An 18730-nucleotide genomic window follows, 5' to 3' on the forward strand; every position below is an offset into this window, starting at 1 on the left:
TGTAGGTGTACATAGTTGATTACTTGGTATTTTGATGTTAAGGGTTGTCTGTATGTTACACATAATGTTGGGCTTAAGGGCTGGAAATACAAAATGGTTTGAAATGCAGTCCAGTTTTCAAAGAACCCATAATATGAATTATCTGATAGGTATGCGATGACCTGGCACATCACATGGAGTTTACAGTCCTATTTCACTTTGCATAGGGAGTAAATTTAGAAATACAGGCATATGAGCTTCTTTCTTAGCTTATATGCCTGTATTTCTGAATTTATTCCCTATGAGAAGGAAATAAGAAAACAAAAGTATTCACATGGGATTAGGAAAAAATGGAAAAAATCCACAAATTGTCCTCTCTTTCCAAGAATATTTTTCTTTATCTGTGCTCAAGAATCTACATACCTTCAAACCTTAAAAAAGTTATTCATCAACTGTTCTTATCTTTTGCTTATTCTCTCTTGTCTGATGTCTCCATGTTCTCACATATGTAGCTTGTTAAGTGACTTAACTACTTGAATATATCAAAACAGGTGATGTGATGATCAGCTCTCTTTTCTGGACAGGAGTGGCTTCTAGATTGTTCTGTGCTCACATAACCTCTGCAGCTCACAGATCAGAGAAGACATGAACTCAGCCGCTAGGGAACATTAATACAGAATATTTAAATACTTGCCATTGCAACTGAGTGAAACAGAGAAGAACGCACAGAAGATAAGATAAACATGCAAAAAAAAGATTTTTAACTAAAGTAAAATCCATTCAACTTTCCTTAAAAATAACAATATTCTAAGGAGACTGTGGCGATATTTTTTTTTTTTTATTTTGCTTTACACTCTCTTAATGCTTAAAGGTGTTTTTCAAAACTTAGTTTTATCAAAGTGACCTATGTTTATAGATTGAGGCCTAAGTGAATCAATAATAGAATCAGAATTTAAATAAAATGCTTGCAAATTAGGCAAAAATGTATTCTGTGTAATCCCTCAGAGACTGACCGGTTGTTGACTTTGTTAAATATGAAAAGATGATACCCAACTGTTCATTCACACATTCATTCATTCATCACTGAGAGTCCTAAACTCATTTTATGGGGCCAGCACTATCCTGATACCAAAGCCAGAGAATAACACTGCAAAAAGAAAACTACAGTCTAACATACTTGATAATTTTATAAGCAAATATTCTCAACAAAATACCAGCAAACCAAATTCGACAGCAGGTTAAAAGGATTATATAGCCCATGATCAAATTCTGTTTATCCCTGGGATGAAAGAATGGTTCAACTTGTGTAAATCAATACATGCGATACACTAGATTAGTTGAATGAAAGACAAGAATCATAAGATCATCTCAAATGGTTCAGAAAAAGCATTGGACAAAATACATGTTTTCATGATAAAAAGTGGATTAGGTATAGTAGGAACATACCTCAATATAAAAAATACTATATGTGAAAAACTCTCATACAGTGAGAAAGAAAACTTTCTATGAAAGATTGAAAGCTTTTACTTAAAGATGAAAAATAAGACAAAGATGCTGACTTCTACCAATCCTCTTCATCATAGTTGTAGAAGTCCCAGACAAAGCAATTAGGCAAGAAAAAGAGATAAAAGGCATTCAAATAGAAGAGGAAGACACAGAGCTGTCTCCATAGATGACATGATCTTGTATACAGAAAACCTCTAAAACTATACCAAAAATTGTTAGATCTAATAAACTAATTCAGTAAAGTTTCAGGATATAAGGTCAATATACATAAATTCCATTTCTACACACCAACAGTGATCTATCTGAAAATGGAATAAAGAAATTAATCCTATTTAAGGATGTGTCAAAACAATAAAATACTTAGAAACAAATTTAAACAAGGAATGAAAGAACTATACACTGAATATTATATTTACGGAAAAACATATGGAGACACAAATAAATGTAAAAGACTCTCATGCTCACAGATGAGAAGAATTCATATTATTAAATCATCTATACTACCCAAAGCAATCTTTAGAGTAATCCTTAATAAAGTTTAATGACAATTTTCACAGAAATAGAAAAAAAAAAACACTAAAATGTGTATGGGGGCATGTCAAAGCCATCTAAAAAAGAAAGCCGGAGTCCTCACCCTTCTGATTTCAAACTATATTATAAAGCTTTAGTAATCAAAGCAGTATAGTACTAATACTTTTAAAAAGTCATGTAGATCAATGGGACAGAATTAAGAGTGTAGAAATAAATACATGCACATGGTCCACTAATATTTGACAAGGAATCCATGAATACTCAATGGTAAGGATAATCTCTTCAATAAATGGTGTTGATAAAATTAAATAATAAATAAATAAAATTGGACCCCTATTTTACACTACTCACCATGATTAACTAGAAATCAATTAAAGACTCACATATATGACCTAAAACTGTAAAACTCCCAGGAGAAAACATTAGGAAAAGTTCTTTGACATCAGCCTTAGCAACAATTTTTTGGATATGACATCAGAACACAAGCAACAAAAGCAAAAATATACAAATTGGATGACTTCAAACTAAAAACCTCTTCATGGCAAAAGAAATAATCAGCAAAATGAAATGCAGCCTATGGAATGGGAGAAAATATTTGCAAACTAAATATCTGATCAGGGACTGATGTCCAAAATATATAAGTAATTCATATAACTCAATAAGAAAATAACCCAACAATCCTGTTAAAAAATGGGCAGAGGACTTGACATTTTTCCAAAGAAAATATGCAGATGGCTAATAAATCTAGGTAACTGTGCTCAACATTATTAATCATCAGGGAAATATGAATCAAAACCCCAATGAGATATCACCTCACGTCTGTTAAAATGACTACTACCAAAATATAAATAAATATAAAAATCGAGAAACAAATGCTGGCAAGGATGTAGAGAAATAAGAACTCTTGTGCTCTATTCCACCCCGGAGGAAAGCAGTCTAAAGTTTCCTCAAAAATTAAAAACAGGAGTCCCCATTGTGCCTCAGCGGTTAATGAACCTGACTAGTATCCATGAGGACACAAGTTCTATCCCTGGCCTTGCTCAGTGGTTTAAGGATCCAGCATTGCTGTGAGCTGTGGTATAGGTTGCAAATGTGGCTTGGATCCAGTGTTGCTGGGTGGCTGTGGAATAGGGTGGCAGCTATAGCTCTGATTTGACCCTTAGCCTGGGAACTTCCATATGCAAGGGGTGCGGCCCTAAAAAGACAAAAGACAAAAGACCAAAAAAAAAAAAAATTAAAAACAAAAGTACTGGATGATCCAGCAATTCCACTTCTGAGCAGATACCTAAAGGAAATGAAATTGCTCTTAAAGATATATCTGCACTCCTGGAGTTCCCGTCATGGCCCAGCGGTTAACGAATCTGACTAGTATCCATGAGGATGTGGGTTCAATCCCTGGCTTTGCTCAGTGGGTTAAGGATCCGGCATTGCCGTGAGCTGTGGTGTAGGTTGCAGATGCATCTTGGATCCCATGTTGCTGTGGCAGTGGTGTAGGCCAGCAGCTACAGCTCCTATTGGACCCCTAGCCTAGGAACCTCAATATGCTGCAGCTGCAGCCCTAAAAAGACGGACATATCAGACACAACCTAGAATAGATTTACAAGGAGATCCCGCTGAATAGCATTGAGATCTATGTCTAGATACTCATGTTGCAACAGAAGAAAGGGTGGGGGAAAAATTGTAATTGCAATGTATACATGTAAGGATAACCTGACCCCCTTGCTGTACAGTGGGAAAAAAAAAAAACAAAAAAAAAAAAACAAAAAAAAAAGACAGACAGACAAAAAAAGAGATATATCTGCACTCCCATGTTCATTGTAGCACAATTCACAATAACTAAGACATAAAAATGACCTAAGTATCCACCAGTGGATGAAATGTAAGGAAGATGTGATTATTGGGGTATAAAGACATGATCTCAACATAGAGATCATGAAACATCTAGAAACATCCAACTCCTAGAAACAGAGAATATAATGGTGCTTGCCAGGTGCTGAGGTGTGGGTGAACGAGGAGATTTTGGTCAAAGAAAACAAATTATCAGTTAAAGGATGAATAAATTGCAGGACTCTTACATACAACATGGTGGCTATGGTCAACAATGTAGTATTTGTAGAAGTTTCTATGAGATTAATGTTCTTAATCATAACTACAACAGCAAAGTGCTAATTCTGGGATATGAAGGATGTGTGAACTAACTTTATCATGCTTATCACGGCAAACATTTCACTGTATAAATGTTTGTGGGTGTGTGCATCAAATCATAACATTGTACATCTTAAACTTAAGCAATGTTACACCAATTATATCTCAATAAAACTGAAAAATTCTTTTCTATTACTGGAAATACAGCAAACTCAGGAAGCTGAAAAGTATTGCTATTTTTTCTCCTTTATTTTTTGCCCTTTATATCAGTAGTATCTTCTCCTTATTCAATTATGAGTTTATAGGTGACTTATGGGTTTATTTTCCACATTTATGCAGTAATTAAAAAAAACTCTTCAAATTAGTTCTTGCTACTTAATAAAAACATTTAATAACATGTTTACATCACTTCCCCTTCAATTCCCACATCTAGCTATTTTCAAAATTTTACACAGCAATTTATGAACTTTATGAAATTCATTTACTTTACTCACACACACATACGGACTTTATACATAAAAGTTTTTTTTTTTTTTTTTTTTTTTTGTCTTTTCTAGGGCTGCTCCCTCGGCATATGGAGGTTCCCAGGCTAGGGGTCTAATTGGAGCTGTAGCCACTGGCCTACGCCAGAGCCACAGCAATGCGGGATCCAAGCCGTGTCTGTGACCTACACCACAGCTCACAGCAACGCTGAAACCTTAACCCACTGAGCAAGGCCAGGGATCGAACCTGCAACCTCATGGTTTCTAGTCAGATTCGTTAACCACTGTGCCACGACGGGAACTCCCTTAAAAGGTATTTTTCAAAAGGTAACAAGAAGTAATAGAGAATTCTTATATTCAATAGAATCTGCCTATCTGCTTCCCACAGGCCTCAATTTCTATCTCCAAAAAAGAAAAATACAAAAATCTGTTAGCAAAATGTGATTTTGCTTACATGAAGAAGAGCTTAGAAATGTAATTCACAGTGGTATGAATGACTTGATCAGAAAATATAGAAATTAAGAATCTAGAATCCTAGGAAAAGACTGGGTACTAAGAATATAATGGTAAATTGTCTTAGCTGGGGAGATAGTCAAGTTTACCAAGGAACTGGATGCAAGCTGATTTAAAGGACCACAAACACCGACTCCGAAATTTCGCATTTATTTCCCTGGCAGGGGTGGGTGGCTCCAGAAACTGGGATTGATGGACCTGGGTTTAGAGGAGGGCCAGCGAGGCCCAGCCTTGATGCAGGTGGTGAGGGACTCAATGAACTCAGCAGGTCATTCCCATGGAGATGGCCATGGTTCAACAGGGTGTTTTCTTTGTTTATTGGGTCTCTGGATCATCAAATGATGTGACTGTTAGAGTTACAGAGTCATAACATGTTATCCAATTAGTCATTAATTTCTTCTTGCATTGCAATCATTTAGTGACAACATCATTTGTGATTTCATACCATATGATGAAATCCAGTAGACTTTGGCCAAGTTCAGTAGCCATTATTATAGGTAGGGGCTGCTATGTTCAAAAGGAAACATGAATACTTATATGATTATATAAACCAAAATATACATCATTGTTCTAAAGTTACTAAGTTCTGTTTTAAAAAGAAAACTCTTTAATAAGGAAAATTTATGTTATTATACTTGTTAAAAAGTCTTCATTTAATAATATCTGGAGATTTTTGTTTTGTTTTGTTTTTTGTCTTTTTAGGGCCACCCTGGCATCATATAGAAGTTCCCAGGCTAGGGATAGAATTGGATTTGTAGCCACCAGCCTATACCACAGCCACAGCAACTCAGGATCTGAGTCACATCTGTGAACTACACCACAGTTTACAGCAACGCTGGATCCTTAACCCAATGAGTGAGGCCAGGGATTGAACTTGTGTCCTCATGGATACTAGTCAGATTCATTTCCGCCGAGTCACAATGGGAACTCCCTAGAGCTTTTAAGTTAATAGTTATGACCTGTTGATCAATTTATCCCACATTTAACTTCATGTATTTTCTTTAGGGCTATACCTGCAGCACATGGAAGTTCTGGGCTAGGGGTCAAATCGGAGCTGCAGCTTCTCGTCTACACCACAGCCACGGCAACATCAGATCTGAGCCGTATCTGCCCCCTACACCGAAGCATGAGATAATACTTGATCCTTAACCCAATTGAGCAAGGCCAGAGATCACACCCCATCCTCTTGGACACTGTGTTAGGTTCTTAACCTGCTGAGCCATAATGGGAACTCCTTATCCCACATTTTAAACTGCCAGACCACGGATGGGTTCCTTTGAGTATCTATATTGTGAGGCTGGTAAAAGCAAGCTGGGTTTCTGAAAAAGTTCATAATATCATATGGCTGGAAGTCATTTCCATGAACATTTTATCTTAATTTTTCCCTGTTCTTCATGTACACCTCAGCCAGGAGGGATAATTCTGAGTGCATTTCAATAACTGTTGCCATGCTTTGTCCAAAAGCCTACCTGGATGAATTCATACCTGAGTTCTATGGATGTAAATACAAATTGGCAAGGCATTTTTTTCTTGTATAAAATATTCATGCGATAGTTTATTATGAGAAAACAATGTTTCACAAAAATACAAGAAAGCATGCACCTGACGCCATACAAATTCTAGTGGAACAATGTGTAGAGCAGGAAGAGCAGCACAGGGCCATACACAGTATACACTTTGTAGTATTCTAACAGGATCGATCTCTTGACCACATAATAAGGCTAGACATTTGTATATAGCTTTGAGGTTTTCCTTGAACAAGGCAGAGTTTTGAGTTTGGGTATACAGTATATTGAGCATCAGTCACCCCAAGGGAAAATAAGGTTCCAGAGAGAAAATGAGAATTTGGAAGGGAAAGAAAGATTCTGTTTCTTCGCAGGCATCCCTTTCTTAAATCCAGAATCCAGACACTGCAGCTGACCCAGTCTGGGCTCCACAGCAACAGTGCACGGAACATGTAGACCGGTCAGGAGGAGGGTGGGCTGGGGCTCTGAGATCCGGAGAGAAAATCACAGAAATTGAATCACATTTCCTAGTTTCAGGCTGCCTTCTGAAGTTTTATTCATTTATCCTTTGTTATCCCTTTTTCCTGAGTTTCTGTTTAAATAACCCAGCCTTATCCATCTGTACCATGGAGAAGGAAGGATAGAACCAGGTCTTTATTCCTGAGGATTAGAAGAAAAGCATCCTTTCCCTTGTCCCGTGTAGTGGTTACAGCATAAACTTGTGAGGGGCCAAAGGAGCCTCTTTTTTTCCACATGGAGATTCTACATGATTATTTATTTATTTATTTTTAGATAACCGCATGTTACTTTTGTCATGGAAAAGAGGATATTCCTCTGACAGAGGAATTTGAGAGGCTGGATGGTCTGACAAGCTTGCTTTAAAAGTGCAATGATGGGCCGGGGCAACCACGTGCAATGTGCTGTAACTAGCCGCCTTACAGCTTTGCATAGACATTTGATGTGAATGTGGTTTGGGGTCCATCCAAACACAGAATTCAAGCATGAGTGGAAGACTTATCTGAAAGAATCCCGGTCTATGTATATGGGGACAGGGGACAGCTTGAGTGCTAAGATCTTTGTCTTGTTCCTGAAAAGATGCACCCAACTCTTGAATGATGAAAGTGTACCTAGATTGATCAAATTGCCAAGCAATTAGACAGCAGATTTGTTAACTCCCAAAGACAAGGTTCACGTGGTGAGAGCAAAATTCCCCAGACGAGGAGGAGCCCAGACAACTCAGATGTGATTCAAAGTAGATACTTGGCTGAATGTCTGTCCCATAAACTGCACAGAATGGTTTCAGGGAATTTTGTTGAGTGATTCTGTGCACGTTTTTACTTCCACCTCCATGAGGCCCTCCCTAACCTAAGAATCAAACCATTCCACTCTTCTCTCAACTTTACCCTGAGGCTTTTGGTGTTTCTTGCAGAACTGTGATCCTGTGACCCTGGAGTGGCAGATGTTTAACCTGCCGGAGTTCTAGGTGTGCGGTCATGGCAAGTGCCTGGCTTGTCACCTGGGTTTTATGACAGCAAGTGATAGCTACCATCATTGCTAACTCCATTACAAATCCGTTCTAAGTTCAGGATAGTTCTTGAAGCCACACAAAATGCATTAGATTACAATAGTCACAAAGGTAAGAAAATGCTATGGTTGTGTATTTCAGGAAGAAGGTTTTAAGAATATGTTATATTAGTTCTGAAAAAAAAACAAAAAATAAACCTTCTCCAAGTCAGAAGTTGGGATGTAGAAATTAGAGGAAGATAAATAACAATACAGAGTTACCTTATCGGCCAGTAATATTTTTGTAATGAAAGGACCATTGCTGTGTACATAGAGATAAGCTTTCTAACAGCCCTGTACTGCACAATGTATTGGTCATGAATATTAGCTTGAGAAGCCCAGGTATGTGGAGCTGAACAATTTCCCAGTTGTAAAGATAGGTACTTCTGTCAAAGTTGCTTACGTTATAATTTAACTTTCAATCCAGAGACCAAATGATTATCGGCACCCATATATAAAGTTCATATTTAATGATCCTGAATGAACAAAGTGAATCATAACACTCATTCCATTCGCTGTATGTGGATTTACATCGGAGTTTGGATCATAAGCTTCTCCCATTTAGAGTGAAGGTCAGTGGAAGCAAAACAAGCCATGGAAACTGCATAGCGACATTGACTATTCCTTTTCCTATATTGTTTTTCATTCTATTCTAACAAGTGCTTTGCAGTCATTACTAGCAAATTATGCATACTGTTTCTGAAAATGGGAAAAGAGGCACAGAGTTGTTTCTGCTCATAAAACAGAAAAAATAAATTGAAGAGAAAGAGTTTCAACTGAATAAATATTTTAATCACCGTTACTCTAAACCTCTGATCATTTAATTTTTAAATCCTTATTAATTTGATTGTTCTTAAATTTCAGGACTCTCTATGAACAGCAATAGGGCTGCCTCTGTCTGCCAACAATGAACTTAATTATGTGAGAAATAAAAAACTAAATAAATGAAAAGCAAGGTAATGGGTATAACAATGTTTTAAGTGAAGACAATATTTAATGTTCTGTGTACATACTGAAATGAAGAAAAAAAGAAAAACTCAAAACATAGGCAAAACAAACATACAAAAACCACTGTAACTGTTCTTTGTCAAGATTAACGACTGCTTTTCTCATCTGTTCCCCAAATCAACTCGGTTTGCTTTCAACTATATATATGACCAGGATATAGCCACACAAAAAAACAGGCTCTCACTCTGTTGTATGATTGAGAACTATTTAGATAAAATCTGGGGGGCTTAGAGCATTGCCGTTGCAATGTTGAATACAAACCCCTAGGGTTGTATGTCATGGAGATGATTCCTAGCTGAATCATATTGGAAGAATCAATCTGACTATGAAGTTAGGGACAGACGTTAAATTCAGAGGGTGTTTTCCTTTTCAGATCTGGTCTCCACACTTTGCCTTGTGAATTCCACTACCTCACTGAAATATTGCAATTTTGTTATGGTTTTGGGTAACCTTAGGGTATTTCCCAGAACCTCAATAGTTTATAATTTGGGGAGGATTATTACATGTAATAAATACAGAATTATAAACACACTCAGCACAACCCTGATACCTAAGATACCAGTGTATCTGATACTTTGATATCATAACTATAATGATATCTAAGAGGCTACAGAAATAATAATAATGGGAAAAGGCCAGTCCTAAATATAAGTTGATTTTTATAAATATCTGGAATTTCCTGGCATATTGATTACTGACTCTTGGAACAATTTCACACAAGGTGCTGAAAGACAGCAGCCTCACCGGATTGAAGTAGGTGTTAAATAAGAGGTATTGACAGGTGTCTCGGGTGCTTAAAGAAGAAAGTTGGCGTTTTTAGGCTTCTTCATGAAGAAGAATGTGAGACGAGCTTTGAAAAGAGGCCCAAATTTACACAGGGGCTTGCAGGCCACTGATAAAGTCCATCAGTAAGAAAACACGCTTTCTTACTGCAGTGACTTCTGGCAATAGCTACCTGGAGCTCTTCCACAGCTGAAGAGCACAGTCCTTCATAGACTGCCCCACTTCTGACACCAGCTGCAAGGTCAGAGGTTCGCCAGCATCCTCATACATGACCTGCCGGCAACATACCCTGGGGTTCCCAATCTTCAGTGATTTGGGGGAATAACTCACAGAACTCAGGAAAGCCCTCTACTTAAAATGATGGTTTTATTTAAGCAAAAAGATACAAATCAGAACCAGCAGAAGAAAGACAACAGGGTGTGCCTGGGAGGGTGCCAAAGACCGAGCTTCTATTATCCTATCCAGTGAACTCCAAGCTGCCTTCTGCTCCTGGCATGTCAAGGTGTGACTGTGACAGTACTTGGAGCATTGCCACCGGAGAAAGGTCACCTGAATTTCGGTGTCCACACTATGCAGGCAAGATTGACGGACCACTGGCACTGTGACTCCACTCCCCGCCCCCCCCCCCCCGCATCTCTGGAATCCAGGATAATCTGACTACCTTGTGGCTCAAATCCATGGGTGGTCTTTCTGGCTTGACCAACTCTCCTATTGAGTCATCTCAGGAACCTAATCTATCCAGGGGCCTGCTGGACTGTGACTTATCTATTAGTACAAACTGTCAAGTGCCTGTGAGTTGGGGGCAGGCACTATGAACCACAAAGACAAGCCCATCACTCAGAACATCCCAGGGTTTAGAAGGCTTCCTCCCAGAAACTTTTTTGACAATAGACAGTCAATTTATTTTTATTATACACTCACTCTCTGTACTTCTCTCTTTTTCATTTAAACTAGTTTTTCAAACTAGGTCAGCCTTCACAATTCAGTTAAAGACAGGTAGGATTTTGTTGGTTTCTTTCCTTGTCCTATTTGGAGCAAGTCTCTGATCAGTAAGCTTGCTAATACGATAGCAACAGTAGGAATTCATTCCAGGAATTTGTTTGCTTTGCTGATTAGAGGAGATTGTAGGGCTGGGATAAGAGTGAGGTGAGCGATGCCTCAGCCCAGGGAGTAAAATTTTAGTGGGTGCCAAAAAAACACAGGAATCAAAATAATTTTTTTCTTTTTACAGCCACACCTATAGCCTATGGGAGTTCCCGGGCTAGGGGTCGAACTGGAGCTGCAGCTGCAGACCTATACCACTGCCACAGCCATATCATATCTGAGCTGAATCCATGACCTATGCTGCAGGTTGCAGCAATCCCAGATCCTTAATCCACTGAGCAAGGCCAGAGATCAAATCAGCAACCTCTCGGACACTATGTTGGGTTCTTAATCTGATGAGCCACAACAGCTTTTATTTATCCCAAATAAATTATTTTAATGTGATATTTTAAAATCAAAATTAATGCCAAGAAATCTATGATAAATTCAATATATTTGGGGTTAATGTGTACACACTATGATATATATAAACGAGATAACCAACAAGGACCTATTATTTTCATATATATGTATACACATATGTGAATTACTGTGTTGTACACCTGAAACTAATACAACATTGTAAATCAACTATAAGTCAATTTAAAAAATAAAATTAAAAAAAGGAAAAATAAAGGCAGTATCAGCATTGCTGGTTTGTTTTTTTGCCTCTGGCACCAAGAGAAAGGGCCTGGCACTGGACCCTGGCTCTTTAGGGAGAGTGCAGGTACCCAAAGCAGTCGGCACAGATTCCCAGATCTTCTTGGACAGTAAATAATGCCAGACTCCATCAGATGAAGACAGGATCCCTAATGTACCTGCTGTCTTGGCCATGATGGCCCACAACCTGGCCAGGTGAGCCAGTGGACCAGTTCCATGAGGTCCATGAGGCAAGATGGGTTTTTCTAAGAGTAGTGGTGTGTTTTCTCAAAGATGGGGCTTGTCAAGTAAATGTCAAACCAATTTCCTAAAACAATTTTCTCCTTCTGGGTCCTGAGAAGGGCTGTTGGTGGTAGTACGCTTTTATGCTCCAGCCCCACAAAATTCCTTCACTGTCCAAAATTTCTCCTTAATGCCAACATTTTTTTTTCTTTTTTTTTTTAGGGTCATACCCATGGCATGTGGAAGTTCCCAGGTTAGGGGTTGAATTGGAGCTGCAGCTGCTGGCCTATGCCACAGCCATAGCAACACCAGATCCAAGCCACGTCTGTGACCTACACCATAGCTCATGGCAATGCTGGATTCCTTAACCCACTGATCGAGGCCAGGGATTCAAACTTTATACTCATGGATACTAGTCGGGTTTGTAACACGCTGAGCCACAATAGGAACTTCCTTAATGCTAATATTTTTATATTAACTAGTCTTTTTTTTTTTTTTTTCCCCTGCACCTGAGCAATATGGAAGTTCCTGGGGTCAAGGATCAAATCTGAGCTGCAGCTGGACCTACACCACAGCTGCAGCAATGCTGGATCACTAACCCACTGCGCCAGGCCAGGGATTGAACCCATGCCTCAGCAGCAACCTGAGCTGCTGCAGACAATACCAGATCCTTAACCCACTGTGCCACAGCAGGAACACCCTGTCCTTTCTTTTCTTTCCTTCTTCCTCTCTGCTTTTTATTGGCTTTTAGTCAACTTTTCACTCCTTTTCTCTGGTCCATTTTGTCCCCTAGTTTTGTTCACTATCAATCCTATTATAATTCTCTTTCTAGTTCAATATCTATTCATCATTTCAGTTTGCTTCTGTTCTCTCTACTTGTTCCATGCCTGTATTTCTCACTCTCCCATATCTCCCTTAACTTCCATTCCCTTCTAATCAGTTACACATTTTTCTTTTGGTATAAATTTATTAATGCAAACAAGCATATACATATGAATGTTTGCAATATCTTTCCCATTCTATGTTAAAAAGCACGGACAAACCATAACCTCTGTCTCATCCATTTCTTCTTGAAGAGTGTACATATTTTAGAAATGGGAAGAAAAAGGAACATTTTTGCAACAGACTAAATTCTTAAAAACACATCACTGGAATTATTTGTAAAAATGCAACTAATTTTTAGTTTCTTTTCTTACTTTAATAGTTCTAATTAGCATCCATCCTCCCTGAGATATCATCTATTTTTTCTTTTCATTTTTTTGCCACCCCATGGCCTATGGAATTCCCCAGCCAGGGATCAGATCCGAGCCACAGTCACTACCTAAGCCACAGCTTCAGCAATAAGCAATACTGGGTCTTTAACCCATTGTGCTAGGCTGGAGATCAAACCCATGTCCCAGCTCTCCCAAGACACTACCAACTCCATTGTGCCACAGCAGGAGCTCTGATATCATCCACTTTAATTTTAACTCCAACAACCATCTAATTTAAATCCTTAGCAAACACAAACTGATAATCAATAGGTTAAAAGACAGCAGTCTCATAGTTCCCAAATTGAGATTACATTGTCCACCTGCCTCCACCAGTTCCTCTTACCTATTTCTTTTTGTTTAAAATTTCTTTAATTAGGAATAAAGACGTTTACTAGAAAATAAAGAGTGTTTCCGGAAACCTGAACCTTGAAATAGTTAATATGTGATAAATCCAGGCACAGTTCATTTGTAGCTGCTCTTTATCAGATTTGAAAATAAATTATGATTCATTTAAATAATTAAGAGTTTTAGTTCTGTGCTTATATGGGAAGGAAATCAACAATAACAACAGCAATAAATATTTTCTCCAAAAAGGATAAATCATACACAACTTCTCTCTACCTTTCAAATTTAACAAAGTCACTTTCTAACGTTTATGTATCTAAGGATTACATAAAAATTGGTGTTCTTATTTTATCAATTACATCTTAGATTAATAATAGATGCATTATAAAGTGCCTGTTAAGTTGCCATTGTTACTTCAAGTAGTCTTCATTGGCATACTCACAGATGATGGCAACAGTGCATTTAACATAGTACAGAAAACTCAAAAATGTATGGATGGATTTTACATCTGGGTATTTATTAATGTTTTTGTTCTAACCACTTGATATATTTTATATCTCTTACAGGACCAATTGATGATTGAGAAGTGGTTCAAAGATCAGTATAACTATGGTTGTTTGGTATTTTCATCCAAATATCTAAATAGACGAAATTGAGCCTAGGTATATATATATAAAATATTGGAGTTCCCGTCATGGCTCAGTGGTTAGCGAATCTGACTAGGAACCATAAGGTTGTGGGTTTGATCCCTGGCCTCACTCAGTGGGTTAAGGATCTGGCATTGCCATGAGCTGTGGTGTGGGTTGCAGACACGGCTGGGATCCCGCGTTGCTGTGGCTCTGGCGTAGGCCGGTGGCTACAGCTCCAAATCGACCCCTAGCCTGGGAACCTCCATATGCCGGGGGAGGGGCCCTAGAAATGGCAAAAAGACAATATATATATATGTATGTATATATATATATGCATATTATTTGGGGATGGGTGTGAGGCAAACAATTTAGTTGTTAATTTTGTAAGAACTTGATTAAGTAAATGCCAATACAATCATATTTGTCAGTCTTAGCCCAGGCTCTTAATTCAGAGCACATCTGCTGGCCATTAAAGACCAACCAAACTCTGTACATTTCCTTAAAGCAGTGCTAAAGCCCCATCTTCACTCTCATTCTGCTGGGGGATTTCTGTAAAATAACTGAGGTTCTTCTGCTCACTTAGGACTCAGATCATAGAGTAGCCTAAGGACAGGTACTGCGCAATAGTAACAGTCCTTGGAGTAGGAGGGAAATCAATTAATGATCTCACTGACTCACCAAATATATTAATATAAGGATAAGATGAGAGAAGGTACAAAAGATTTGATATTAAGCATATATTGGGGTCATTTTTATGGCCACACCCATGGCATATGGAAGTTCCCAGGCGAAGGATCAAATCCGTGCCTCTGTAGCAACCCAAGGCTCTCCAGTTGGATACTTAACCCACTATACCACAGTGGGGACTTCCTGGGGGTCACTAATGGGGCAAATAATAAGAGGAAGCCATAAGCATCTGATACATAGACAGGGAGTCATCCAAGAATTTTTAATCTCTTTCCAAATATTGCTTATGTTATTTGATAAAAGTACCTTACATTAAAATCTTCTCAAAAGCAAAATAAGGGAACCCATAAACTCAGGAAAACAGAAACAAATACAAAAAGGTAAAATGGACATTCTAAATATTTTTATATGTTTCATTTACTAATAATGACAACATTAAAAATACTCAAATATTTTGTTTCAATAATTGGCCATGTGTGTAGCAGTGAAGAGAGAAGAACAAGAGAGAAGGCTGTGAACACTGCAAAAAATACTCAACAGTATGTCAGGTAGTTCAAAGTGGTACACGTCAGCCTTTTGTTTCATAGAAATGATGCAGATGGATTCCTTTGGCTGGCATTAGGGTAACCTGAATTCAGGTGTATGGAGAACAGTATTGGCTGAATACTGGAGTTCTTTTTTCATTGGTAACTTTTTTCATGGCATACATTGCACAGGAAGAACTATAGCTCACTGACACCACTACTTCCATTCATTTTAGGCTCAAGTGAAATCTGATTACTTCAGAAAGTTATTAAGATTTTTGCCCAGTTTGTAAATGTACAGAGAAGTTCTTTACAACATTGTTATTTCCAGGCAGTAGGGTTTTACCACCATATAAAAACAGAGATTAAAAGTTAGTTGACTGCTCGGTAAGGTTATAATTTTTAAAATGTAGTTCCTGAAGCTAATAGAGATGCCTGCTTGTAATGAATGAATGTGTTTGTGGGTCATGGAGGCACTTCCTCACCAGGGGCCAAGCAAAGGACAGCACCGATGGTCTCCTGTTTAATGGTGGGAATTGATTTATCTTTCACGTGCTATCACATCTGCCTCCAAATATCTGCTGTGATTTCTAAAGATACACTCATTTCTACTGTTGCTACATATATGTATATATATATGCATTGTGATGGTGATATAACATATGTTCAATTTAACTATGGATATAACATAAAAGTGATTTGTATAACTATCATTTCTTTTCTTTCTCTTTTCCTTTCTTTCTTTTTTCTTTTAATTGCACCCACAGCATATGAAATTCCCTGGCCAGGGATCAAGTCTGAGCCACAGCTGCAGCAAGACCAGATCCTTGAACACAATGCAGTCAGGCCAGAGATTGAACCCAAGTGTCCCCAGCAACCCAAGCCACTGCAGTTGGATTCCTAACCCATAGCACCATGGTGAGAAAGCCCATAAATGTGATTTTAAAAAGCCAAAACACTTTTTCCAAAAAAAAAAAAAAGGAAAGAAAAGAGCAGCAAATTCATCTATATTACATAGTTATATAACATTTAAATCGACTCATTATAACCAGAAACTCATTGTAAATTACAGTAGGGCTTAGGAAGAGGGGTGGAGACAATATGAACAATCTCTATGATGAAGAGGTTGACAGAGGCAGGCTCAACCTGCATTCTCAGTACCCAGAACAAGAAAACCAGGACTTGAATGTTCCTTGTAGCTGTGGGTTGTGATAGATATGCAGTCACTGGCTTCTAACATGTAGAACACAGTTTAGGTAGTAACGTGGTAAATACTCTGAAGCTACAATTCTGGTGTCCAATGACCACAACTGCCCCAAGGCCCCTTTTCTTGGACGTGTTACATGACTGCTTCATACCTGTGCTTACTCAGCTGCAGCATGTGGATAGTGTTCCCTACCTCTTGGGCATTAGGCAATGAATGGGTCAATTCAGGTGATATTTGTGAAAGACAAGCGACGCTGGACATGAGTTAAGGTGGCACGGACAGATTAGTAATTGCTACTGCAATACGTAAGAGAGCCCAGATGAACTCAGCTTCAATTTCTGCAGAAATGACAGGGGCTTCTGAATGGAGACTGACTAGGAGGGGGAGTAAAGGGGCCTGAGCATGAGTCAGGGAAATGGAAATTCACCAAAAACAGGAAGGGTGTTTGCTAAAGTGTTTGGGCCCCTTGGGTTGCTAACTCCTGCTTATCTCAGGTCTGTCAGCTCCTATCCCCATGGAAACTGGGAAACAGGAGTTCTATTCTGAAGGCTGGAATAAAAAAGAAGGAATAGTTCTTCTGGCAGCCTTGAGCCACACAAGGAATTAAGAGAGCTGGGGTCCTCATACTAGTGACTGACCTTGAACTATTACAAACTGTGCTAGTTTAAGTCTCTAAGTGCGTTGGGATGGGGGAATGGTGGGAAGAAATTTTCACTGAAAATATCTGCAATTTTTATAAGCCAGGGTTGAGGGCTAGTCAATAAGAGGCTCAAAGAAACCTGACAAGAGATGGGTCAAGGCCTTTGTCACACTGTGGCTGACAGAGTAAATATCATGGTAGTTCATTTATATGACGCTAATTTTATCAAAGGCTAAATTAGGACACAAGAAAGTTTCTGCTGCTACACAGTGTGTTTAGGATCCAGTATTGTCTCTGCAGCCACTTAGGTCACTGCAGAGGAACGGGTTTGCTTCCACATGCTGCAGGTGCAACCAAAAAAAAAAAAAAAAAAAAAACTGGACACATGATAGTACAAGTCCAAATATATTTGTAGAAAAATGAAACTTGGACTATAGCTATCTTGGAAAATCTGGCATTCTTCTACAGGCTTTGGATGATAATTCTTTCCTGAGCATTATTTTATATAGCAGAGTGACTGATGTTTTATTTTACAGATAAATATATAATAAATGTAAAGTTGAAATATTGAACTTTTTAAAAAATATGTGAATACTGTTTTCAAAACAAACCTCAGGGCCTTTGTTAATAAAGAAGTGAAGACAAACACTTTGGCCTCCAAATGGAATGAGAAAACAAATCTGGTTTCTAATTCCTCTACACAGACATGGAAATAATTATAATTACAATCAGGGAGTTAGAACCACAGAGAGAAAAAGTAATGTTAGAAATCAATATCAATAATCAAAATCAGAAATTATAGATAAGCTTCTCAAATTCAAAATAAACTGGCTCTTGGAGATTATGAAGAAAAACTGCTTAAAGCAATCTTTGTAATCATTTTGCATTTTTTAGTAGCAAAATTTAATATATGTTACTGCCAGTAGTGAAGAAGGCTAAAATCCCCAGGAACAAATGGCAGTATCAATAGCATTGTTTCCCATTTAATTAATGAAAAGTAACATCTTCACTGATTATATATGAAAACAATGCTCCAATAAAAACACAAACCAAACAACAATCAGGTAATAAAAACAACTAAGCAACTAAAACAGCTGAAGAGAAAATGTTATTACAAGATAATGAGTATAATTCCTCTGCTATTCAGTAAATCCTTGGTGTTTATCTATTTGATAAAAATACCTTTAATCCCTATTATGTACCTGAACACTTGATATTTTGATATAATTCCCCCCAAGTGGTTAAGATGTGTACATAGATGAGAGCATAGAGATATATATAACTTTCTTATTCCATAGCATTCCATTATGTTTAGAGCACTTTTGTGTTTTTTGTGGGTTTTTTTGTCTTTTGTCTTTTTAAGGCCACACCAGTGGCATATGGAAGTTCCCAGGCTAGAGGCTGAATCAGAGCTTTAGCTGCTGGCCTACACTACAGCCATAGCAACATGGGATTCCAGCCAGGT

This window comes from Sus scrofa, chromosome 14 (genome assembly GCF_054392235.1).
Source record: "Sus scrofa isolate SSC_HxYL_T2T_F1_AM1 chromosome 14, Sscrofa_HxYL_maternal_Yorkshire_Landrace_v2.0, whole genome shotgun sequence".
NCBI lineage: Eukaryota > Metazoa > Chordata > Mammalia > Artiodactyla > Suidae > Sus > Sus scrofa.